This window comes from Phasianus colchicus, chromosome 6, assembly GCF_987193195.1.
Source record: "Phasianus colchicus chromosome 6, bPhaCol1.hap1.1, whole genome shotgun sequence".
Classification (NCBI taxonomy): Eukaryota; Metazoa; Chordata; class Aves; order Galliformes; family Phasianidae; genus Phasianus; species Phasianus colchicus.
Window position 1 is genome coordinate 39403144 of NC_143441.1, and position 26857 is coordinate 39430000.

General features: G+C 39.9%; 1 protein-coding gene and 3 long non-coding RNA genes across 14 annotated transcripts in view; 1 reads left to right on the forward strand and 3 right to left on the reverse strand.

Moving 5' to 3' along the window:
* LOC149917559 (uncharacterized) lies at window positions 1–24383 on the reverse strand. 3 transcript variants are annotated; one of them, XR_016467860.1, is made up of 4 exons: window positions 21026–24383; window positions 18510–18720; window positions 9547–11620; window positions 1–504 (listed from the first exon to the last, which is right to left on the reverse strand). It is a non-coding gene; the product is annotated as an uncharacterized LOC149917559 (long non-coding RNA). The 3 variants fall into 3 exon arrangements; XR_016467861.1 differs by lacking the exon at window positions 1–504 and adding an exon at window positions 1229–2358; XR_016467862.1 differs by lacking the exon at window positions 1–504 and adding an exon at window positions 8993–9383.
* The window catches only part of LOC149917558 (uncharacterized), a 34667-nt gene extending 7992 nt beyond the window's left edge, over window positions 1–26675 (reverse strand). Inside the window, exon 1 of the long non-coding RNA XR_016467863.1 lies at window positions 26591–26675. This is a non-coding gene — a long non-coding RNA (uncharacterized LOC149917558). The remainder of the gene's footprint in view (window positions 1–26590) is intronic.
* LOC116244391 (uncharacterized) overlaps window positions 1–26857 on the forward strand; it is a 41127-nt gene that overhangs the window by 8048 nt on the left and 6222 nt on the right. Inside the window, exons 3-5 of one of the 3 annotated variants that reach the window (XR_016467858.1) lie at window positions 17056–17333; window positions 24348–24600; window positions 26594–26700. This is a non-coding gene — a long non-coding RNA (uncharacterized LOC116244391). The remainder of the gene's footprint in view (window positions 1–17055; window positions 17334–24347; window positions 24601–26593; window positions 26701–26857) is intronic. The other 2 variants (XR_016467859.1, XR_004170182.2) reach the window with 2 other exon arrangements.
* EPC1 (enhancer of polycomb 1) overlaps window positions 26751–26857 on the reverse strand; it is a 60209-nt gene continuing 60102 nt past the window's right edge. For 4 of the 7 annotated variants that reach the window (XM_090143078.1, XM_031616040.2, XM_090143079.1 and 1 more), the window contains one exon: window positions 26751–26857. This exon is cut by the window's right edge and continues 2220 nt beyond it. The gene's annotated coding sequence lies outside the window, so the exon portion shown is untranslated. The other 3 variants (XM_031616037.2, XM_090143076.1, XM_090143077.1) reach the window with 1 other exon arrangement.

The following is a 26857-nucleotide window of genomic DNA, read 5'->3' on the forward strand; positions in this document are numbered from 1 at the left end:
TATTAATCGCTACTTCATAGGCTTTACAGAAATAATGCTGGGGGAGATAAATCCAAAGCCTTTTCTAGGTCTTTTATGAACAGAATTACCTCTATTCTGACATTTATTGTTGGTGACAGCACATGAGATATACACAAAAGGGAACTGACTTTCAAAATCCAGTTTGAAATTGCTGAGCTGAGAGCACTTTTTCAAGTTCTTTGTGGAACAAATTTTTATGGCAATGGTAAACAAACCATTCATGGGGGATGAGAGGATAGCAGAACTGCATCAAAATGGACCTTTTATATTATCTTAAATTCCAGCTGACCTCACACAGACTCATCATCCTGACTTCTAGTCTTCCCATAAATGGATATATGCCGTGCCTGCAGAGAAGTAAGAATCTTCATTAGCTGGAGAGCTGCCCTAAGGAAAGGGAGTGGTGTGTGTGTACATACACATGTGCTTGTCATAGAGCAGTTCATGGAGTTTTCTTCATTTTCTCCAAGTCACATCTTCAAACTGTCCACAGAATAGAGAGGTAGAGAATTTTCATCAGCTTTTCAAGGTCTTTAGTAAATTTAGTACATTTTTTTTTTTTTTAATCTGGACATTTGCCAGATGTTACAACACAGCAACATTATGTGGGAAAGCAGCAGTTCTTGGTGCTTAAGTGCTGACTAAGCACCCCGAGGAGTGGCAGAACTTAAAAAGAAAAAAAAATGCACGTAGGGGATGAGGCAGGTACTAATCACTTTCTGACAACATCTGAAGATCTTTTGTCATCCTGAATAAACACCCATCACTTCCGTATTTCCTTCATGTAGGTGGTCAGTTTCAGCTTTTTTGTAGCCATGCCCTCACTGCCTACCCAGCCTTGTAATGTTTTTCTTTTATGCATTCCTTGTTCTACCATGTCTAGGAGGCATCACAGACAGTTCAAAAGAAATACACCTACTAATATAATCTTTCTCAGCAGACAACTGAGCACCACACAGCTATTTGCTCACTCCCTTCTCCTTTTGGGATGGAGGATAAAAAACAACAAAAGAGAACTTGTGGGTTGAGATAAAAAATATTTAGTATGACAGAAAGGAAAGGGAAGATAATATTAATGATAATTATGTATATATATTTATGTACACACACACACATATATATATATTATAAAACAAGTGATGTATATATATTTATGTACACACACACACATATATATATATTATAAAACAAGTGATGTACAATGCTCACCATTCACTGACCAATGCCCAGACAGTCCCCAGGCAATGTCTGTTCCCCAGAGCCAACTCACCCACTTTTAGGTAACAAAATGTCCTGTGGTATGGAATATCCCTTTGGCCAGTTTAGGTCAGCCGTCCTGATCATGTCTTCTTCCAGCTCCTTGTGCCCTCCAGGTCCCTAATTACCTTTGTGGCCCTCCACTGGACTCTCTCTAGAAGTTTCCTGTCTTTCTTTAACTGAGGAGCCCTTCACTGGCAGGACAGCACAAGGAGTTGAAACATCCTTGGCTCTGTGCAACGCTGCTCAGCAACAACTAAAACATTGGTTTGTTATGAACCTTGTTTCCTTCCTAAAGCCGGAACACAGCATCATATCAGCATCATATCACTCTGAAGAAAATCAACTCTATTCCAGCTGCAATCAGGACACACTTCTTGCTCATATCACATTTAATTCTCTCTTCCTTAAGAATCTTTACTAAATCAAAGGTCATTGGCTTTATGGGCCGTGCTTTGTATGATGTTGCTGCTGTTTTTCTGTCCTTGCCTTTGTTTATGTCCTGCCTGTCCTCTTTTCTCTGCTGGTGATGCCAAGATACATTTTTCCATTCTCCCAGAGTTGCCACAATGCTTCCCACTACATCTCTCCAGCTATCAAATACTCCTCTTCATGATGACTCCTTCTGTCATGACGCCTACCAAAAATGGTGAATAATATTTGCAAGGACAAAAGAACAGTGAGAACAATTTATGAAAACCCTTTTATTTGTGATACGAAGAAGACACAGATACATGCTCAAAGCTGACCATGGCCATTCTAAGTTTTTCTTCAGCTGACAGCAGCAGCCTTCTTATTTTTCTAATTGTTATAAGAATATAAAAAAACACTGCCAGAAATAAAAAGCAGACTAGTGGAACTGAAATTGCCTTTGTGATTCCCACACCTCTTAAATCGTTGTTTTCTGATTTGTCCACACCTCTTTTAGAAACAATGGTATCATCATTCTTGGCAAAGAATGCTTCCTTCCTTAGTCACAGGTGTGAAGACAGGGCTTCTACTTGGATGGAAAAATAAGGAAATTATTTCCTCAGTTGATATAGTGTCCATTTTTGGAATCCCCAAAAAGCATTACGCTTGCTAAAAGAGAAGGAAAAATAATATAGGGATTTCAGTTGGATTTATTAATTTTAAAATGGGAGGCAGTGCCCCTTGCAAGTAGCTGGAACTCACGTTGTTTACCATGAGGAAGAATAGAATATTCTTTATCTTTGCACTTATGCATTTAACAGGCATTGCAGAGTTTGTGCCTGTTGCCCCTTGTCCTGTCACTAGGCATCACCAAGCCTGGCCTATCCATCTGGCTCTTGCTCATTAGATATTTATACGTTTTGATAAGATCTCCCCTCAGTCTTCTTATCTGTCTGAACAATCCCAGGTCTCTCACCCTTTCCTCATAAGAGAGATGCTCCAGGTCCCTAATTACCTTTGTGGCCCTCCACTGGACTTTCTCTAGAAGTTTCCTGTCTTTAACTGAGGAGCCCAGAACTGCACACAGTACTCCAGATGTGGACTCACCAGGGCAGAGTAGATAGAGAGAGGATCACATCTCAACATACTGCCCATGCGATTTCTAATGCTGAAGTAATTCTAATTCTGTAAAAAAATTCCACTTCAGTTATTGTTATGTGCATTTATCATTTTTTCAGAAGTAAATAGTATGTGTTTACTTGTAAACTTATTACTAGTATTTTATGTGATAACCAAACCATATATATATTTCACTGTTAATAAGACTAAAAGCAGATGTTGAAGTATCTAGTATGGATATAATTCTCCAAATTCATTTCACAATGAGAGAACTTTTTAAATCCCTTCACGTTTTCTGGAAATCACCTCTCTCTAACCTTGGTTACTTTGCACTTCATGGTTCACATCAGCATAGATGAGTGCTGGACCTACTATGCTTTGAAAAATGTGTGTGCAAGTGTGTTTTGCTTTTAGTCTACATTTGAAAGGTTGATTGTATTAATCTTTTGTATATTAATTTATCTGGAGTGTCTGTTCTTTCCAAGACAGAATGTACTCTGATTACAAATACATCAGTCCTACTTCTATTGCTGGAATGTACAGCCTGGTCTACAAGAAGCAGCACTGTTATTTTAGACATAAATAGTATTCAGTGGAATAATGTAAGGGTTAACACACAAGTTCATGCTGGTTTCATATAAAAAATTAATTAGATTCCTGTTATATTCCCCATGGCTAGAATTTCCCTAGGAAAAGATAGACAACAATGGTACATTGTTATGAAAACTGTAAATGTTATAAGATGGAGGTTGATAAGTTTATGGATGGGGATTAAAAAACAAGATAAGAAATACTCTGAAGTTAGAATTAAAGTCTGAGATAATTGTTCTTTTGTATCCAGTTTCTTAGTAGGGCTAGTACCTAAGTACATTCTGCAGAGGAGATTCGTGTTTTAGCCTCACATTGAGGATTTCTCTTGCTTAGCTAAGGGAGTTGGGTAGAGGCTGGTGGTCTCAGTGCACGGCAGATATGCTTTTGGAGTTAGAAGCTCTAGGAATATCTTGGATCTTTTGGATAATTTACTTCAAATTCTTAGTACTGTAAAAATTTTAAGGAAATGATTGCTGCTGCTTTTTTCTTGTGGTCCATCAGGGGTGCAGCTCTTGTCCTTTTCTTCTGAGTATGTACAGGCAATCAGGTGCAGCGTGCACTGAGGTATGGGATTGGTCATGAAGTAATTGCATGGCTCCTTTAAGATTAAGTATCTGTTGCAATGATTCTTTGATTTCTTGAGACATCATTGAGTGACCTACATAGCCTTTTTCAATCAACAGTTGCTATGTTTTGGACAGTGCTAAGACATGAATCCAGAAAATGAGAAGCAGTGCTAATAAGCTTGGGAGACAAACTCTTGATGCCTTAGAGCTCACCTTTCTTGGCCAAATAAAAGATTTCTTGAGCAATTTCAACTGAGCATTTGTGACTGTTGAATGTGTAACAGGAAATATTTTGCTCTGAATATGAAGAACATTTTTGTTTACTCTTATTTTCACATAGATTGGGGAAATGGCAAAGCTCCTTCCCTGGGAGGCAAGCATTCCCTTTCTTTTTGCACTTCACAGCTCAACATCTCAACACAGCTCATGACTTGGTCATGAGAAAAAGCAAGTACTGGTATGCTTGTTACATCACTTTAGAATTAACTAAAAATTCCAGTGTTATATAAATATTAAGATCACTGGACACCTTGTCTTGAAGATTTTAGAGGACACTCAAAAAATTCATATGTATTAAGTATGGAAGAGTCCTAACATCAGAAATTTTTGTAGAAATTTCAAGATAAAACAAATCGTCTGAGGAAAAATTATTTACCACAGCATATAGGATCTTTGGTATTCGTGGTCTGTAGTCCAGACAGTGCCCAGGATTTCTCTTCAGCATTTTAATTGGGGAAGGCTAAAGTTCTGTCTGCTAGAGATGTGTTACAGTCTTTGTTTGACCTTGCCTGGGGTAGGATCCTTCTTTAGAGCATTAAATAACCAGAACAGATAAAACCTAGAACAGATTTCACCCAGCCTATCATAAGCACCTCAGGTTAGACAGTAGTCTAGACATCCTAGTCTCTTCTTAGAGTCTATGAACAAATTTAAGTACCCCCAGAAGGTGATTTATGTCATTATAAGATGCATCAGATAAATTGTCCATTGAAGAGGCCCATATTGAATCTAGAAGATCCCAAATAAACTGATTTAGCTTTGGACAGCCACATCCTAAATGCCTAAAGCCTGCATAGGATGAATGCTGCATTGTGCCCTTAAGTAGGCTCAGTTGCTTGAATTTACTCATGGAGCTCTTAAATGTAGATTTGAATTGACCTAAATGAGATTTCCAGAAGGCTGCCTATAGTAGCAATGCTTCAGTCTCAGAACATGTTTTTAATCACATGATAATCTCACATGTTTTTCCAGCTGTTGGCTAACTCATTCAAAAGAAAATATTCAAATAATAGAGAACCAGACCAGTTCTCTCTATATTAAACTCTTACTGCTTCAAACTTTGTACTGAGGGACGCACTGTAAAAAGCTCTGTCATTAGACCTCTGCAAGGACTTACTAGACTCTGACATGAGTCATTTCATACAGAAGATGCAGCCACCAAATGGTGTTACTGTATGAAGTAAAAAGCATGGGACATTAGCTGGGGGCAAGGCTTGATGATCTCTAGAGGTTGCTTCCAGCCTCAAGGATTCTTTGATTCTGTGATTTTTGGCATGCATGTACATTCTCCCACTGAACCATGACTTCTCCATTGTTTTGCCAGTACTATCACTATACTTTCTTTATTAACAACAACAAAATCTGAATTTGGCTTTCTAAACATTTTAAATATTTTACTGTTATGTCAAAGAGACATGTGGCAAATGGGTCTGATATATTTGAAGGAAGCATAATGAGCAATGATTCTCAAAATGGAGTCCTTTAGAAATGGATTAAGTAGCCTGCCAACAATGGAGTAGTGTGCAATTTCCCCACCAGATCCCAGAGGTACTATTATCACTGAGCACAGGTTAAATTGAATGACGGTTAGAGTTGATGTAATGAAAACAAATTCTAAGTATAGAATTGTGTATTTAAACTACCTGCTCACATGGTGTTAAAAAAACAAAATTTATTTCTGTTATACATGTATTTAATGGATACTTTGCAAAAATCAATATCCAGCATTCCACCAGCAGAGCATGGCATATGATTTTCCCTTTGATTTTAATATTGTTTTATGTGGGAATCAGAATAATCATCTTTTCTTGATTGAATAACAAAGGCAATTGCATGAAAAATAAGCTACCATAAGTTATTTTGGAGGACATTTTTACTATCTTCTTTTTGTTCCTAAATACCAGTTATATGCTACATCTGAGGGCAAGGGTCCTTACTGTCATATAATATATTTCAATAATTTAGAATCAAACCTTGAAACTCTCTGCATGCAAAATCAAAATTTTTCATTTTTCCAAGTAAGAGCATGTTTTCATTGTTGCAATTCATTTATGTGTGAACATAATGAGTTCCACATATTTCAAGATGTGAAATTTGAAGACAGGCAGTGGGTTAGTATTCCAGTGCCAGGCTCTGATAGTAGTAGTCACAGACTGACACATCTATATGCAGTAATACTCATTCAAACAACTGTGTGCTTCTGTCTGGTCTTAACCCTTTAGCAGTGGTTTTGGTTTCCTAATGAAGCACTGAGGGAAGGAGGGACCGAGAAAAAAGTTGATGACGATGACTATGGAAGTTTTATTTGCTGAAATCAAAATATGAAAAATATTTTGATTGAATTTATTTCCTTTTGATTTTTTTCCTGCTTTGCCATACTATGTTTTAGGTGAGTCAAACTGATGATTCACCTAAATAAGCAGCACCTTAATATTACTTATGACCAAACAGTGCTAAAATTCAAGCTCTGTGGCTGCTTTACACTGTGGCCTGAGTTTTCAAATACTGTTAGTGGAGATAAATTGTCATCATAGAAATAATTAATCAGATGATAAATGATTTGCCTTTCCACCGTGGAAATGACTGCAATGGATGTCCATCATAAGTGTTGTGGTATTTCTGAGATTGCTGCAGAAAAAATATCCTTTTCAACAGAATACTTAATTATTTTGACAGAGAAGCAAGTATACTCTTGACAAAACTTGCAGCATTTGTCTTGGCAATCTGTATCACTTTAAATCACAAACATTAGATCCGTACAACAGATTGTACACAATCTACAATATACTGTTTGCCTACTGTGTGACAATCTACCACAAACAGTTCTGCGTGCAGAGAAGTTACACATTCATTTTGTGAAGTCCTATTTTCTTTTCTTAGTATATGTGTTTTAGTTTCTCAGTGTGAAATTATTGTCATCTATTACTATTGTCATCTATTGCAATTCATGTTAGGAATGTAGGCAGGTAAACTTGCAGAAAGAATACTGGGGCTCAGCCAGACTTATAATGGTTCTGTTTGCTCTGAGTCTGCTGGATTTTTCACCAACAGACTCCTAGTAGTCTTTTTTACATCTAGCAGTTACCTTGGGATGCATATTGAAAAACTTTGCAATATCAAGTGCTTAATTAAGAGAGTAATTTGAGCTGCAGGTCTTTTTGATTAGTTAGAAATATTTTGTAGATACATTTTGATTTTAACTTGTATGCCTGTATAAAGTTAGTATAGATATGTAAAGTTTGTTGATGTTGCTTCATATTCACTGAATCTTTTTTAAAAAACCTATGCACTCACAGTACCCATAAAAGACAAGAACTGCTATTTACACAGGCATTAATGAACCTTTCCAGAGCTTTTCTCCCTTGCATACCATTTCTCTGCCTGGGTTACAGGTGCAAAGAAAAAGTCTCAAGAGAATTGCACAACTGGCAAAGAACCAAATACACAGCCATATCCTGATCTCGATTTCAAAACAAAGATCATCTTATTTTAATCCACTTACTGAAGTCTCATAAAATTAATCCCTACTTCATTTTTCCAGTTCTTGATCATTTTCTGCTCAGCAAGACAATATTTGAAGCTATAAGCTTTTCAGGAACAGTTGCAAACAGTTCTGTGTTGTTTGATCTTCAAGTACAAGCATTAGGCATAGGGTTTGTTGTTTGGTTGTGACTTTTTGCATTTTGTTCTACTTCTTCTTTTCCACCTTTTCCATTGGAGAGCAAAGCATCTGTTATCTAAACTAGCCATGAACTGAAGGAGAAAGATCATACGCTGGCTGTATGTATTTAGACAGTAGAGCAGGTCAGCTGCATGTAAAAAATACATGACTGTTCTTTATTCTGATTTGGTTTTGGTTTTGATTTGCATTATTTCATGTTTTTTCAAGAGATGTTGAGCAGGAACCAGCTCTTGTTTTCATATTATAGGACAATAATTCAAACAAAAATAACAGGTTTCAGCAGTTTCCTTTCATACTCAAACAGTACACAAAGTACGTAAAATGCCCTCATGCTTTTCATCAGGGAAACATAATCTTATGCTTCTAAGAGTTCAGTTCAGTGTAACACTGCCAGTTACTTGCTTGTTGTTCTTGAAGAACCAATAGGTCAGGCACATAGGTATCCTCAGTGCTCACACTTACATTTTTGTCACGTATGTAAGCAATCTGTGCAGCAGCTGGGATAGACATAACTTTCTCATCCTATCAGTGGCCTCTCCAAGTTGGTCCGAGATTCATTAGCAGTGGTAGAAACTTGCATTGTTCCTTTCAGTCACACAACTACAGCTGTAATTTCAACGAGTGCAAATGGCCCACACAGAGTGTTATTAAATTTCCCTCTGTTTCTGTGTATAGTGGGACTGAAGAGAATGTACCTCAGAGCACAGCACAGCAGCCTTCTAAGGAAGAGTGCTTTTGCAATTGTTTCCTAAAACAATGTTCTCCTTCTGATTAAAATCCGTGCTGAAACACTTAACCATCCTGAGTGGGACTTTTGAACTGAGAAGCAGAATGACACATTAGAAATTGTCATTGTATTTCTTTTTCTCCTGTCTTATCTTCATCCAAATGGCACACAGGGATTTCATTGCCATAGGCAAAAGCAGCAGTTACTATCCCACTCTCTGAAAATAGCACAGCATTGCTATTCTGAACTTGATCAAAGTAACTCAGGAAACTAGTCAAAGCTAGAACTATTTCTAAAAATGAAATAAACATTAAAAAAAAAAAAAAAAAAGCAACAAACCAACTACTGCTTCCTTGGTGGCAGGATTATTGCTCTATCATAATGCCAGAATGGATTTCAAAAAAAATGCAAGACTGTGGAAGCCATAAAGAATTTGCTGACAGCAGAGTCTCAAGAAAAAGAAGTAAAAATATTCTGAGCAGTGTTTGTGGTAATTATAAACACACAGAGTAAGCTTCCCATCACTGTCAGTCCTTGCCTTGCCAACTGACACATCTAGTTGCCATGAAGGACTTTCCATGTGATTTCTGTATGAAGTGTTGAGGTGTTTTCTGACTATTAACAATGGTTTCCTTGTATGCTGAGCAGGGCAGGGCTCGGTCAGCTGACAGAGTTAGCCAAAATAAAGTCCTTTACAATTTCTTCTGGGTTGAAGTTTGGAGGAAAAATTCTTGTGAGATTTTATAAATCAATGTGTTTTTTTCACAGTGGTTTTTTTTTTCAGTGTTTGATGTGAAAAGGAAAGAAAAAGAATATTGACCATAAAATCAGTAGGTGACATTTGGAGTAAAGTAGAAGCATAGAATCATAAAATCCTTAGAGTTGGAAGGTACCTGTAAGGGCCATCTGATCCAGCTGCCCTGCAATGAACAGCATCCACAGCTCCATCAGGTTACTCAGAGTCTGGTCCAGTCTGGCCTTGAGCATTTCCAGGGATCTGGAACACATACACATCTCTGGGCAACCTGTTCCAGTGCCTCACCACCACCACTGTCTTTTACAGTAAGTAAAAGACTTTTTCCTTATATCCAACATAAATGTCATCGCTTTAAGTTTGAAACCATTTTCCCTTGTCTTGTCATCCCAGACCCTGCTAAAGATTCTGCCCCCTTCTTTCTTCCAGCCCCCCTTTAGACACTGAAAAGCCGCTATCAGGTCACCTTGGAGCCTTGTATTTTCCAGGCTGCACAGCCCCAGCTCTCTCAGCCTGTCCTTGTAGGAGAGGTGTTCCAATACATTCTAGCCCCTACACAATTTCCTGAAGTAGAACTTAATTCTACAATAGATAAATCTTCCAACAGTATCATGTGCTCTTCTCCTTTACAGAAACAGAAATTTCATTTACTTTTTCTCTTTATTTCTTCTCTAGGAGAACTCAGGGGCTATGAATTCAAACAGTCCAGGTGGTGCCCCTCACCTTTCCTAGGAGTGAAGTAATGAATGATGGCCAAAAAGAAAAGGGTGTAAGGACTGTTTAACTATATAAGTGCCTAACTGTCTAAGGACTGACTGTTTAAGTGTCTTTTATTTTGGAGTCCAAAAGATGTTTAATAATGAAGTCTGGGTACTACAGTAGTTGTACACTCCCATTGCTATGGAGAGAGAATAACCAGCAGGGTGAGGACGCATGCCAAGCTCTCCTACTGGTCCCATATCTATCCTAAGAGTACTCAGCAAGCAGCCAAAGTTAGCTTGCAAGTTAGCTGGGGACAAATGCTTCCCTTGCCCACAGCATGTCTCTCATCTCCACCCACTAAAAGGAATCCTGTGTTTGGCACCAGAGTGCCAGGAATATGGAATCACTCCCTTCTGCTCAGCCCTTTCAGTGCCAACTAGAGCAGAATTCAGCCAACAGAATTCAGATTTTGGAAAGTAAGCAGTAAGTCAGAGGTTTTCCTCCATGCTCCAACAATAGGTATTTTTAATAAAGTGGGGCTTTTAGTTAGTTTGGTTTTTAGTTTTGCCCCAGTGGTTAGCAGAAGCTTTCACCTACAGGATCTCAGGAACTCTGTTTGACCTCAGTTAATGCTTTGAGGAACTAAGCTAATAGGAGCCAAAGACATTACCACCACAGGAATATATATATATATATATATATTACAAACATGTGCTTTGCTAAAATGATCTTGGAACAATTTCTGCGTGCCTGTGTGCGTCCTCTTGGATCATTACTGCCATTCTTTCTGTGCTGGCATTCCAGAGTTGCTGATTCACAGTCTGCATCTCGTTCTGTATCGTTCTTTCCAACTCAAAGTCTGGTGCATTATTTGAACACTTCACTTGCTACAGTGATTGTCCCTCTATGACTAACTTTTTTGTTTCAACATCCTGTGTATTATAAAAACATTTCTGCAAGGCTTTTTCTCGCTGCATTTGATTAGACTATTTCATTTATTGGAAATGAAGCATTTTATTTCTTTACTTATCTTTTTCGCTGACTTTCTTCTCCATTTTGCATGACTTCAGGAAGGCATGGAGAAGGTAATGAAGTCTTCTACGAGGAGTGATTAGGCCCAGGATCAGGTCAGAGCTCTGTAAGCTGGGGCTGGTGATTGCAAAACCGAGACAATATGTGAGGTCAGAAAACAGCTGAGATTTCTAATTTGTAGGCTATTAAGAGGCCTGGGGCAGTAACTGTATTTCACTAAATGCACATTAGGGAGGATGCCTCCTGATCTTCTTCAAATTCCTCTACTTAAGTACATGAAAAATGAAATTACTTGCCATCCTAGGGAGATCATTTCCTTTTCATCAAAAGTGGTTAAGATTCTGGCTTACTAAAATCAGTGAAGATTTGCAAGTATGTCAGCAGATCTAGGATTACTTCCAAGAAAATATATATTACTTGCCTTAAGTAATGTTGACTTGTTTATTTTTCCTCTGCAGCAAATTCTATGAGAGATCCTCCTTAAGAAAAAAAAACCAACAAAAAACAGTTGTTTAGGGTGTGAGTGACTTTAATAGAGTGATTTTTCCTCCACCAAAATGTTTAATGTGGGTAGCAGCTGTGCAGCCCTCTTCATCACAGCTCTTCCAGCTTTGCTAGGTAGAAATTCCCAAGGGTGGGATGTGAATTTGATCTCCACAGCCTTTCCGTCATTTTGTTTTCCATTGACACTTAGTTACACTGCCAGCGTGGTGGTGCATTTGGTGATAAAAGCAGGGTGCTCTGAGAAAAGGATGGGCAACTTTGTCAGCCATTTCAGTAAGTAGCTGTTCGTACTGACTGACCTTTCAGTGATTTACAAAGTCTGAGTGCTGGTTGTTTTCCAAAACCGAAAACTAGCAGTGTTTCCAGTGCCCCATCTATAAGCTGACTCAGAAACCTACCATCACTGACTATAGCAGGAGGCATTTTATATTTTGAATGGACGGAAGTGGACCAGGCACTGGCTGTAATGGGTATTAACAGAGACATAAGCATGCAACAAATCCAGGATCAAAAGGGTCCTCAGTTTCTTCAATTCAAATGTTGTCAGCTGCTCTCAGTTTGCAGTGAGCTTTGCAATGCCAGGTTTTTTTTTCCTCCAAACCAACATTCTTGAAATTTGACAGTTCCATGACAATTTTCACTTTTAGGAATTTTCTTGCTGACAAGCATGTCTCAAGTCTGAAAAACACAGTGTGCACTTTGCTGTCTCAGGGTCAAAGAACACAGTTTGTGGATCTTTTACTTGTTATCAGCCTGTCATGATTTTCTTTCACTGCTTGAGTTCACAGTCCAAGAGCTGAACTGATGGCTCTCATCGCAGCCAGAGTGACTGGACAGGCATATCTACACGGGATCACGTGCCAAAGCTAGATTTCTAGTGGGTCTCAGCCAGCTAATCTGAAGTTAGCTGAGAAGTCTGCACTGCGCTGCAGACAGTCAATGTGGTAACTGAGTTTCTCGAGTAGAGATGCACAGCCTTTCCTTATGTACAAGACGGGGTGGGAGCTTCTTCCTTCTAGACAGTGTCCCAGGTCTGGATGCCATAGGAAACTTGATGATTTCCAGTGCAGGCATCTCCCTGTGAAATTCATCCTGAATATTTCCAATCTAAATTATTTAAAGCGATAGTGGCATTACAGCCAAAAATAATGTCTCTATCAGCAGATAGAGCTGAGCTGAGGTCACAGAAAGCCCATTTGTCATATCCCAAATAAAAGCTTTCATGCTGCAAACAAAAAATAGAACATGGGATATTTCAGCAGTGCTGAAAACAGTTTAGTTTAGTGTGGCTATTACTAGCAAGACAGCTGTGCTTTCTGAACCAATACTAACTTACAGAATTCAGCTTCTCATGGTGTGATAGTTGCTACCAAACAATGGAGCTTCCTTGCCAGCCAGCAGAAAGTCAGTCTTCTGGCAGAAACTCAGTTCCAGTTCAAGTCTGAACTGCGTTCTGAATATTTTTTCTCATAATTTAGTGCTTTTCTGCATGGAATTCACATTCATCAACTTCCTCTGAAGTCTTCTCAAAGCTCAGAGCTGGTCAAACATCAATGTTTACAGTGAGTTGCTAGAAATTTATACCAGGAAACTGAATGGGTAGGACAAAGAACAGCAAAGTGAATCCAAAATGTCTAGTGAAGAGAGGGATAAAAGCCAAATTAAGTAAGAGAGGAGAGCTTCTGAGTGCCAAACATGCCATTACTAGAAATCTTCTAATAGTTATGATATTGGTATTTTGAAGATGCTTGAGGAAAAAAAAGTAAATAAATGGAGCTAGCTACAAGTCAATGTAAGAATATATAGTAAGCCATATGAGGAAGGCCACTAAGTCCAGTGGCATGGATGTAATTCACTTCAAGGCACTGTGCCAATTTATGGCCTGATCTCTGCCAAAGTATTTTTGGGCCTGGTCTCTGTGGTTGTTGATTAATCTGTCTTCTTCCATCTCCCTGCAAGAGAGTATTTAGCCCAAGAAGACATATGAAACTGAGCAAGAATTTATTTCAGGGAGTGGGCTTAATGTTCCTGACAAGATGGAAAGTTACCAGCTGGGTTACCTTATGCATCTAGTCCACATCAAATATTTTTATCTTAATGTCCATTAGACCAAGCATAAATGAAAGGTAGATTTTTTAACTTTCCTTAAAGCTGTAGCAATTGAGAAAGAAGCCATATGTTGAGTCGTGTTTCGTATTGAAGCAGTCTGTATCTAAAAAGGCACGAAGCCTTGACAGGCTTCTAGTATGCTAGTGAGTACAATTTTAATGCCATTTTTATGGCAATAATCTCATTCTTGAAGGCTGGCTGTTCAGCTGATCTGGCTGGCCTGGTTATATTATAGGATATGGGATGTCTCCCTGAAAGTTACAGGTTAAATGTGGAAGTGTTGTTAGAAAGGGTAGGACCTAAAGACATTTATGGCTTCCAACCTCATTGTTCCTGCTGCTGAGGAATGACCGTGAGTGTTTTGAAACAGTCATGCAAGACTTTGCAGAATAATCTGTACTGGGATTATCACAGCAGCAGCTGTAAGGTGCCTAAGTGTTAACAATGTTTCTGAATTCTTATTACAAATTCAGAGCAAAGTGTGTCTTAGCCCCAGTTAGATTATTTTGTTTCCTGGTACTCCAATATTAGGTAGAGCTTTTTAGCACATTATTTTGCTTATTGTTTAGTCATCTTGCTTGCCTCCGTAAATCTCTGCTGAGACCATATGGGGGATTCTCTCTGGGGAATGCCATAGAATAATACCTTGTCACTCTGATTAACAAGGTGTGAAAGTAAGCACTGCACCCCTGCCATATCATTTTTGTCATCACTTGATTTAGTCCATGGGAAGGTTTTTTTGAGGCCATCACCAAGGAGGTATTTTCATAGCTGTATTGAGTGTATGTGACACAACTTTTTGGTGCCATTACTTATGTAAAACCTTTTTTTTTACCACAGCAAAGGTGCGAGCTTACTTCAGTATCATTAAATTTGAGGTGGAAAATCAAAATGTAGCTTACAGTCGAAACTGAACTTTTACTACAGTGGAGCATGGGTGATAATACATCCTCTGTTGGCTTTGTTAAAAACCTAATCTCCAGTGCAGAGTTTTGAAGAACTATATTTTTTTTCAGGATTGAGATTGTATCATGTACCAAGCCATTTCGTTTTCATCTGTCTGCTTACAGGGCTCTAAATGAATTGCAGTTATACTGATTGGTTTCACAAGAATGATGATCCTTGTCAGGACCTGGCTTGAGACCAGCACTTTAATGTAACCAAACAGCTAAAAGATGTCCTTTATTAAGCTATGGTCTGTTCTGCAAACAGACAGATGTCCTTAAGGTAAATCTCTGTATGCAACTGAAATGCTTTTCAGCCCTCAGAAGTCTTTGGACCAGACATCTTAACTATACTGATATTGTCTACGTTGAAAGTAACAAAAAGATAAAGTAGAAGGGCAATAGGCAGCCTGGAACAGCTGACAAAGCTGGAGGAGCAGCAGAGAAGGGAAAAAGAGTCAGTGATTAGTAAGCAGCTCAGGAAGGAGGAACTATAAGCCATGAACCAGAGAGAAACAAACTGTTTGATAAGTTAGAAAAAAAAAAAGCATGAAAATGGGTTTAGCTGATGACAACTGATGGCTGTCACCAGCCAGTCAGGCATTGCTCCAAAGCACGAGGAAGAGCAGCCTGCCAAAGTGCTTATCCCAGCCGACTGCCAAAATCTGTGCTCTAACAGGAAGAACATTGGCGCCAAGGAAACTGCAATAGAGGCTGTTTATTTTCATTTTCAAGGTTTGTTAAGTGTTTAGCCACATCCATCTCTGCATCTTGGGGCAGTCTTCTTCTCCTACCCGCCTGCACACAACTTATAAACAGTGACACAAGCCTTCTGTGGAAAGAACTCTGAATTCTTTCAAGGCTGCTGACAATGAGGGACAGTGCTTATTGTGGGCATCAAGGCCAGACTAATGCTTACCCACACAAACACACAGAAGTATGTGCTGGTGCAGTAGTTATCAGGGACACTGTGGCTATGGTAATGCCTACCTACACAAACACACAAAAGTATTTGCTAATATAGTAGCCTCATCCTGCCAACTCATTCTAATGAGAAAGCTTATGAAGAATGAAGAATGGGATATATGATGGGCACATTAATGCCCTTCCTGAGCCTTAGCATATCCTATATTTTCCAAGATACAAATCACACTGATAATCTCTAGTGCACAAGCACACAAAACTTGAGAAGCTTTTCTTCTAATTTTTTTCATGTTGATCAGATTGCCAACCAAACAGTAAAACACACTGCCCATTCCACTCCATGAGGCAATCTCCTATGCCAAAGCAACAGCAACAGCTATAGTAAACATTCAAAAATTTTATGCTTTAAATCAGGAAATTTTTGAAGCTAAAACTTATGCCTGTTGTACTGATGGTATCAATGTACCACAAACTAAATAAAGAACTTTTAAACTCACATGAGATGCCAACTTCACATTTCCCTATGCTTTATTATCTCTAGTCTGATTTTGACGTGGCTGGTTTAATTTATCTGTGTATATACATACTTTATGAGATAGGATTATCATGCTGAGATATGCAAATGTAAAACAGAAAGCACTTTCAAGCTGTATAAAATACACATCTGTAATACTCATACCACTTGTAAGACGATGCTATCTTTATAGTTAGAAAATATGATTAAACAGGGAGGTGTATTTGATGATTTTATCCCATTTTATCCATCACCTCAGATATATAAATATAAAGCAAAAAAAAAACAAAAAAAACAAACCCTAACAAAAACAACAATTGTTACTTTTTTTTTCTCAAATTAAATTCTTCAATGATAAAAGTAGAATTTATCCTGGAAACTGAATAAAATACAAGGCCAGTTTAGAAAACATTTCTAGCAGAGTTTTAAGAAGCTGGACCCCTTATGTTGCAGTGCTGGCTGTTGGTAGTATATTTGTTGTGTCTGCAGACAGTGGTAACCTAGTGCACTAATTTCCTCTACTCTTGAGGTGGATGAAGGAAGGAAAGCCATGATCCTGATCCATTTGTGCATGTGACATTATCTCCATCTTGTATGGAAATTAAACACTTCATTGGGCACCAAGTTTTGGTCTGACCACAGACCTTGTGCCATTCTTCTTTTGTATTGCATCAGTTAGGGTCAGACTGTTAAGATTTTAGATACTATATTATGTGAATTTTGAAATTTGCTTTCAAATCTTATTAATGTTGCTTGCAGATAATGTTTTCAAAGTTAGGCATCTCAGAGGAGCTGGCTCTCACATACGAAGTTTCAGAGAAAAGCACATTGCTGAAAGTAGTACATGAAATTAGTTTCTGTAATTGTGACCAAAATGACTTTGAGTCAGTGACTGAGAAATCATCTCTTCTGACTCCAGGAGGAAGCCTTTGATTTCTCTGCACCCACTGCCACCTGAAACAGCACTGTGGGTCCTTACACCTCCCTGAGTCAATCCTTCCATTTCCAGAGGTACTACAATTGGTCCCTTCTCAACTGGTAACTACTTACGGAGACTTAATGAATGTATTATTTCGCAAGACGGCATGTTTATCTTGTGAGGATGTGAAAGGAGAAAAGAGGGAAACAGTTTTTCTGTGTATTCTCTTGCCATCCACTGAAGAGCTTTCCCTGAAATGAAAGTGAACCCTCTGCCAGGTCAGTATTTCCTCTGCATGTTGCACTCAGGTGCATGTCACAGAGATAGTGTCCATCCAAACAAAACATATTTGTTAAAACAGCTCAGAAATTATATGGCCATTAGGACTGTACACATAAGAAGATGTCTAGGCCTGTACAGAAACTTCAAGTTTTAGAGCTGATTTAATTTCACTGAATGTTTAATCATTTATAGAGAAAGCCCAATATTTGTTCCCTTAAGCTTAAAATACTAATTACTGACTTCCTAGTTTGATATAACTAAAATATATATTGTTTTCCAAATGCTATTAAAATGGCCTTTCATTTTTGCAGTCATAAGAATTAGTTTGGGAACTCATTTGTTCAAAGCTTCAGATTCAGCTGAGTAAAAAACTGAGTTTATCCCCTGTGCTTTAATGAACCTGACTAGAGCATGCTGCAAGGACATGAGCTTCTGGTCCATAATTTCATTAGCAGACTGTACCCGCTATAATGGACGGCCTAATTCATTATTCCTAATAGTCTGTTTTTGGTGTTCTGTAGTGAAACAAATTACACAACCATGATTCAAGCACAACACAGTAAAAGACAAGGCCAAAATAAAAGCAGTGATGGAACCATTTCTGAACTAAGAACATTTTGAATTACTAAGGGATGGAAGACTTTGGCAGCTAGATGGGTAAAGCAAGCTCACTGGTTGTCTAAAGGAGCTTGAAGATGTACCAGAATTAATTCAATAGAAGTCATGTAGCAACAGATACTGATTTTATTTTATTGTATACCAACTACTCCTGTTTTTAGAATGTTAACTTCCTTCCTTCAGATCTGAGGGGGGAAATTTTCACAAAGCTAAAGTATGTCTCTTATTCTTTTCTTTAGTAAGCCTTATATTTTATGAGATTATACAATTGATACAATTATAGTAGAATAAAGTGGGTTTTATCCAGAGGCCATTATTTTATTTCTCATTGCTTGAACATTTTGCTTACATTTCCTTTCTGAAATCCATTGACAATTCAGGGCAGTAACTCACAGAAAAAGAATTGGTACCACACATAACCGGGCTCTAAACTACAGTGTTTGTCTATTAGTAACACAATGTAGTATTTGGTACTAAAATGATAAAGGTATTTGGATGTACCACAAAGTTATGTTGAAAGGCTTTTGCTAAATAAGGATTAAAAGGCAAAATACCTTGAAATACCTCTCCTGCATGTATCTGAAGATAATCCACAGCATAATCTGTCATGGCATGCAACTGAAATCCACTAAACCCATAGGCTGAGAGTCCTCAGCAGGACACAGTTCCCTGCTTGGTGCAGGCATGCTTGGTTCTGCCGCAGGGTGGAAAGCTTGCCTTGCTTCCCTCCCTTCCTCCTTAAGTCCTCAAGGGAAGGGAGGATGTCTGCCAAGAGAGGAGGGAAGGAATATGAAATGAGAAAGGAATCCAGCTATTACTGTAGAAACAAGTGTGGTTTTTAAAAAAGTCAATTAACACAGAAAAGTTTAACATTTGGAAATGTGTCAGTTTTTCCAGTCTCTTCATGTCACTCTACATATGTGGGCTACACTGCCTAGCAGTTTTGAGAGAATAATAAAAGTGACTCCAAAAAACAGGTGCAAATAAGTCCAAAAAATTAAGGCAAACCGTGAAACGAGGCAATACAGGGCAGCAGCAATAGGCTGAAAACATGAATTGTAATGCGAGTATCACCCTCTGTGCCACTCTGCCATTAGATGTACCAAGGAAATATTGTTAGAATAGAACAGAACAGAATTTATGGCTGGGAATCAATTTGCCCTCAAGTTTATTTACTCTGTTGTTCTGCCAGTAGTGAAAGGACACCTTGTCCTGCCACAACGGCAGCTACTCATGCCACGCTTCAGACACTTTTCTCGTTGGCCTGTCTGGCCTTGAATAGTGTGAATTAGCTTGTGGCCAGAAACTCTTCTCCTATCAATTTGTCATTAGCCCCTATGTCATACAGCTAGGAAGGCATGGCAGGAGAGACTGGTAATGGAGACATCATCAGAACTAGTATGAACAAAGCACAGAAGGCTTTAGCAAGAGGAATTCTGCATCCCTGAAGTTGTGTCCTGTAATTTTTTTCTGTGGCTAGTACTTGTTTTCTGATAGGTTGAGATACAATTCATGATTTTTATCAGAGGAAATAAACACAAGCTATATGTTGTCATCTGACATTGCTGAAAACTATACAGCTGGAAAGACTTGAAGTAGTAACCAAACTATGCGAAATGGGTGATTAACAAAAGTGGATCTTAATGGAATGTTTATGTAATCATCCAGACTGTGTTTCCTATTTTTTTTAGAATTTTGACTCTATCAAATCTTGCTTTTTGTAGCTATTTGTATTTCTCCTATGTTTACATTCCTGGCAGCAATAGGCTTATGTCTTAGGATGCTGGGCGGTATATGTGATCATTTCTGTGCCTCTAAAACCTCCTACTTCCAGAGAGATCACAGAATGCTGGAATATCAAATTAGCAATTATAAAGCTGCTAATGGAGCTCTTGGACTGGATGATTTTCAGAGGTCCCTTCCATCCCCTACAGTTCTGTGATTCTGTAATCACAACAGTGGATTGACTTTCTTTAGCCCAGCAAAGTTCATCTCCTTGTGCTTCCTCTACAGCCAAGAAGAAATTTCTACAATGCAATTCAGAGCAAAAACCAAAGATTTAAAGTTAAGATGTAAGTGCTGATTATGATTCTATAGAGTAGGTCTGACTATAGAGGGGCTCAAGACACCGCATCCTTAGGCTGCAGATGTCCTCATTTTCTATGCCAGGATTTTTTTTCTATTTAAGAAAAGAAATTCCAATAAATCAAAACAAATACCAGTCATTATAAGGGGGAGGTAGGAGGAAGAACAAGAGGAGAAAGCTGCTGATCTCATGCTTCCCTGCAGAGAAAATGAGGAAAGGGTGGAGAATGGCCTGGACACCTGATTATCTTGTAAGATAGGATGGGAACAATGAGGTGGCTGGTTTGAGCCTGAGCAGAGCACTTTCATTTTGGCACTTAAACAAATGGCTGGCAGCATTTTCTTTTTTAATGTCAACATTATGTGCACAACTTCAAGGTAAGCTTTCCAACTCTCTCAAGTTAATTGATATCAGAAATTCTGTACTGGAACATCATGTCCTGAATGATGGATAAAAAATATTGCAAATACATACGTTGCCTTGGAGGAGGATCTAGAATAGTCCAAATGTATTCCAAAAGCGTTGGCCAGAAATTGATGAATTCACTGCAGTTATCTCCTTTAGTGTGTGCCTCAGACTGATTTAAGAACAGTGGGATTATGTCCTTTGCCATAGTTTTGATGAGTAAATCATAAAATCATAGAATGTCTCGGGTTGGAAGGGACCTCAAGGGTCACCAAGTTCCAACCCCCCGCCACAGGCAGGGCTGCCAGCCCCTAGATAACGTAATACATCAGTTTGCCCAGAAAATACAGTCCTGTCTCCCAAGTTGGATCAATTTTCATCTCAGATGTAACTTACCTTTTGGTGACTGGTTGTATATTTTTATACAAAAGAAGAAAGTGATTTTTGCTCTGAACTTAGAGCTGTCTACTGCAATATAGCCTCAAGGCTTCAAAGTGGAGGGTTTTGTATCTGATACAAGAGATTGTTGGTACAGACACAGATTCTACTGATCACCTGGAGAAAACAAATGTTACTTACCAGTAGCTGCTGCTCTTGGGATACATATGGTAGATACATCCTGCATGTATCCTAATGCTGTAGGTGAACATCCATCCGTGATGCAGGTATCACAGACTCTCAGCACACAGCATTTTCTACCTCGCAGGTACACTCAGCCCCTGCTTTTCTTGTGGTCATACAGGTTGAAGTGATGCTGTCTCAGCCAGCATCTGCTCAGTGAGGAGTAGGGCACAGTCAGTGAATGCTCAGACATCACAGAATTTCAAATGTTAAAATAAAAAGTCAAGAGAAATGCCTTAGAGAAGCCAACCTGGCCTCCAGCTGCCACTCCAGTTCAGTGCAGTTCTGCTATAGGTTATCACGTCAGTCAGTCTGATGGAGATTTTATTGGGAATGCAGAGTGTCACATGGGACTAAACGTCCTGTTTGATCAGCCAAAGCAAGCAACTCAAATAGTGACAATTACTACCTACTAAGCAATGCATTGTGTTAGTTTTTTTGTTGTTGTTTTTTTTTTCTTTTCTTAAAATACATTGTCTGTCAAAACTATCTAGAGTAAAAACAGATGCTGGCTGTGTTCCAGTGTAAGTGTCCTGACCAAAAGGGGAACCTATTGCTGTGCCCTTCTCCTCCAACTTCTCCAGGCCTTAGAAGTCTTCAGAGGCTCATTAGAACTCCTGAGTTACCAAAAATAGCAGCTTTCTGCTGCACGAACCTTAAGGAGGTCTGCTCTTTACCTCTATGGGGTACTGCTGCAGTTTATCTAACCCATGTATTCTGCTCAGTCAGGTAAGGAAGGCTTGCAAGGCCTGTCATAACTGCGTTTTTATGATCAGACTCTTCCTGTGCACAATGAGCGGGTGGAACTGCAAATAAGAGCTGCTGTCATACTGAAGTTCAAAATGACAAGGTTTCTTTCTGGCCTTGGCAGCACTGACCTCACACAGCACTGCTGTGAGACACAAGACTGAGAGCTGCCGAGGACAACCGAGGGTTTTGTGTTGTGGAGGCTGTAGCTCCAGTTAGCGTTGTCTGTCTCAGTGCTGTGCTACTTAATTACGTACTTCACTCTGGGAAATCAAAACTGACTTCATTACATACAGTCAAATCAATTAGATCTTAAATTCAGAGCTTGAAACCTGGAGCACTTCCTGTGTTTCAGCAACACTTTCTAGGTTTTAGTGTCAGTTAATTTTATCGTGTGAGCAATAGCACTGCATTCATTTTACCAAAAGTGTGCCAGAGGTAAGGAAATAATTCAGCACTATGAATGGAAATCTTGTGGTGCCTTCAGCTGAACCTCAGAAGATCCTGACTCCCATTCATTGCTTCCATTTACTTCATTCCAGTTCTTCATTTTGTGCAGCTTTACGTTCAGGCGCAAAATAAATAAGGTGGAGAGATGGTGGCAGTTGTGTTTGTTTGTAAGCAGATGTGGCACCTCTCTGGGGGAGGACACCAAGTGCAGGAGAGAAGTGCTGTGAGGAGCCCTGTAAGGATGGCTGTGCGCACACCTGGCAGCGTAACGGCGCCGCCTCCGTCTGTTAGCAGTGCAGCTGGGACATGATTTGATTTGATTTGATGTGCTTTGAAGGGTAATCTTTTAGGGAAAACGTTTCCTAAGGGAACTTTGAGCCACGCTAACAAAGGAAATGCTGTTCTTCGGTGAGAGCGCTCCTGCTGGTTAGCTGATAAAATAATATCCTCCGGAAGGAGCCGCTGCTGTGCTGAGGGGGGCAGACCTTCGGGCTCCGCGCCTCGACGGCCTGCAGCTCAGCCCTGCTGGGCTCCCAGAGAGGGCGGGTGGCAGCGGCTGCTGAGCTCCGGGCTCGGTGGGGAGCTGTGGTCTGGCAAGGCCTGCTGCTCCTCAGGAGGAGGAAGGTCTGGGAATCTCTGGGCCCTAAACAATAATAGCTCATCTTGCTGAAAGCTTCAGTTCGTAGTGAAGTCAAATGCAGTGAAAGCCTTCCTGAGCAGAAGTGTGATTTTGTTCAGCTGACAAAGAGCAGCTCCTGCCTCAGAGTGAGGCTGTTCCTACTCACCTTGAGCCAGGACCACTTCCTCCCCCAGCATTAAACCCAGTGGCACTGGGAGAACAATCCTTAAGCTGTAAAAAACTCTGAAACTAAACAAGTCAGAGCTGATACCAGCAAATGTATATTCTGTGCTGGCTTCAAGCCCTATTTAACTTTTAACAGGGTAGGCTATGAGAGTGCTTGTAGTCAAAATCAGCCTTAAGAACACAACACGAATCTATAAAATGTCTTAAGAGCTCTATATCTACGTAAACATATGAAGAAGCTAGATTTGACTGTGTTGCTTTCAAAGTAATTAATTTTTAACCTTAGTCTTTATGCAGTGTAGACAGCTTATTTTTCAGATGATTCTATTAATTTTTGAAGGAACTGAATACATAGGAAACTCTATATATGATGTGAAGGCAGGCAACAAGCTGCTATAAATTCCTTTTGTTTCTCTTGTGTCGCTCATGCATAATGTTTTTGTGGCAGAGGATAATTTTGTACTATATTAGCTACATAAAGAGTATTTACAAAAAACGAAACCAACAGTTTTGATTACTGAAGCTCAACATCAGATGTACGTAAGTTAATTGCTATTAATGAATAGCAACTTGATCAGGAACTGCCCTGGCTTCACCCACTGTGTTACCAGACAGCAGTAAGCTGGTACCCTGGTAAGCAGTACTGCTTCTGCTTTCTCAAGAAACTCAGCAGAGAATGATATCTATTCTGAGTTGTGTCAGTAGATCCTGAAGCCAAGAGAAATATCCCAGAACGGAAAAGATCAGAAAAGACCTCTGCAAGCCCAACCCTTGTTTGGGCAGGGCCTCCTGGCACAGGCTGCCCAGGCCCACACCCAGGTGCCTGAATGTTTTCAAGGAGGGAACCCCACAGCCTCTGGACAGCCTGTGCCAGGGCAGAGTCACCCTAATTCTGGAGTATTTTCTGATTTCAGACAGAACCTCCCATGTTTCCATTCATGCCCATCTCCTCTGGTGCAGGCACGGGGCTCCAGGTTCTGTTGCACTACATGTGCCAGAGGACTGCCCTCAATCTTTAACTTTTCCTTTTAAGGAACAGCCAGTCTTGATGTAAGCCTTTCTAGAAATCACAGTCCCTCAGGCTTTTGGTAATGCTAAGCTTAAATGAGCATACCTGGTTAATGACACATTTACCTGGCAGTTTGAAAGGCTTCCCACTGCTGTTCTCCTCGTAGGCAACTGGTGACAGTGCTCAGGCTGTGGCATGTGGAATGGAGCAGGCTGGGCTGCAGGGCTCTCACCACTGGGTGTGTTTGTGACTTTTGTATATTCTCACAGCTCTTCTCAGAATCCTTCAGAGCACAGCACTACCACTGGTGGCTCTGGCTGCAGCTGCTGAACCGGTTGGTGCCAAACACTGCTGCAGGGCCCTTACAGTTACCTGAAAGAGAAACACACAGAAGCCCTTACTCATGTGAATAGACTCACAGGAAGCACCTGCAGGTCCCCATGACCAGAAGCATCCCTCTGGGGCAGAAGCACACTGCTGCCACTCGTGCTGCCCGCTGAGCATTGGCAGGAAGCCTTGGAGGTGAGCTTGGTCTGCTCAGGGTGAAACCTAAGAATTGGTTCAGTGTGAGTAGAGTCACAACTGCCTTCCCTAACACCCACCTATAGAAATGGTTTCAGCTCTCCTTCTAGACCTTCTAAGACTTCTTGCTATCATTTATTATCCAAACTGTTATGCAATCCATAGATCCTCTCTACAGGTGGCTCCCAATTACAAGCTAAGCTGAAGTCAAGGCTGCAGTCTCTTCCAGAAATAATATGCATTCCACAAAAAAGCAATACACACACATTGCCATGTTTATGTGATGACTTAGAATATAGGCAGGGAGTTGAGTGGGGAAGGCCCAACCTGCCCTCGTGGATGCTCAGAGGGGCACCAGCAGTGCCAGCTGAGGCTCACATCTATGATCGCTTCAGGCTATGTCTACTGTGGGCTGACATGCTCTTCTGGCTTAGTCAAGATAAGAACAGCCCCAGAGCAGCTGTACAGCTGTGCACTGTTTGCACTTAGGCTAGATTTTAGAAGGATGTGCTTTTTATTAACAAACAAGCAAACAAAAAAGATGTAATCAGCCTGCAGCAAGACTGGAGAGTGCCTGTCTGCCACAAGCAGGGATTCACAGGAACAGCGGTCCATGCTCAGGTCAAATAAAATCTGTATGCAAACACTTGGACACGCTTACACCGTGCATCAGAAAATTATAAAAGCAGCAGCATTTTGGTAGCTTTGACTGAGCTCTGATTTTATTTCTAGCTTCTGCCCATCGTGCCCAGTACTACACTTTGTAACAGCTGATGCAGCTGCTGCCAGGATTCAGGCACACACACGGCTTATGAACGTGATTTGCTCTCACTATCCTGTCCAGTTCTAGCATGGGAATTCTGCCCAATTGAAAAAGCAGGTAGCAACTTCTTTCAGCATGCTGAGGGTACGAATCTTCCAGGATAAGTGTCACAGCGTGACAAGAAGAGACACTGCAGAAGTTCTAACAGAATTCTGGATGTGGGTGTTTTCCTCTTATGTGTGTTGGATGGGGCTCTGAGAGCACCGAGCAGCCCACCTATCCCGATTGGGAAGAGCAGTTAATGCTTAGATATATTCTCTATTTATTTATTGGAAAATACTAGTTCTAATCAAGTTCCCGGCACAAAGGTCTCGACAAGGAACTGTAATTCCCGGTTTGCACGGTTTGGGTGCTCTGTTTTAGACTGCCACCTAATGGTGAGCAAGGAACTCATTTCTCAGGTTATCCTGCCTGCTGCTGTCATTGCACACCAGCACACAGCTCCGGACACGATTCTGCAAGCAGCAAACCCTTCCTTTCCCAGCGATCCTTCTGAACAACTGTTGCCCCAGCTACACCTCGCCGACAAGTTAAGCTTCCAACATAGAGCTGTTCTCTACTTATATTTAGTTCATTTTTGCAGGATTTGACTGTGTGATCTGAATGCATGAAACACTCATGCAAAAACAAGTTAAACTTCTGTCCTCTGCAACTATGTGGAAAACTTGTCGTATGCAAATATGTGGAAAAAATATTAATACTCAGTGAAAATGCAACTTTAGTACTGAGAAGTACAGTTACAACCTGCACTATATTCATCAGTTTGCTCAGAACTCTTTTAAGCAGAGAGCAAGTTTGAAACATACGCCATTAGTCTCTCATGGCTCTTTTTACTCCCTGCATGCAGAGCACACCTCAAGTCTGAGCTACATGGGATTACAGCTTACTTCCATCCTTACACTTTCTCTGAAGCACTGAGAAATTCAATTATTCATGGCCTACCAGTAATGGTTCCCTTCAGCTGTTCATACTGCTGTTTGCATACCTGCATCCAGCAGTGACTCAAAGAAAGTCTTCACTCAATGCACTCTGAATTTAGGACAGTCCGTTCTTTGTTTTGAGGAAAATTCTGTATTACTGGTTCACAGTTACACAATGAAGAACTTTTGCTTCTAGCAGAGAACAGTGCTTGAAAATTTGTAATCTACTTTAGTATTTTCTTCTCACCAGCAGAATAAAGAACCACCCAGACAGCAGCCAAATCCTTAACGTCCACAGACAGCAGCATTCCATCTCTGGAGCACAGAAGAACAAACTGCTTCAGCTGCATGGCCAGAGTAAGAATAGCAGTAATGATTCCTTCTCTTTCCAGGAGAGGAGATGATAAAAAAAAAAACAAAAACAAACAACAAATCTTTTTCCAGCGTAAAGGCTGGAAGGAATTGCAAATAAGCTCTTTTTTAAAGAAAAATGCAAAACCAGCTATATTACATC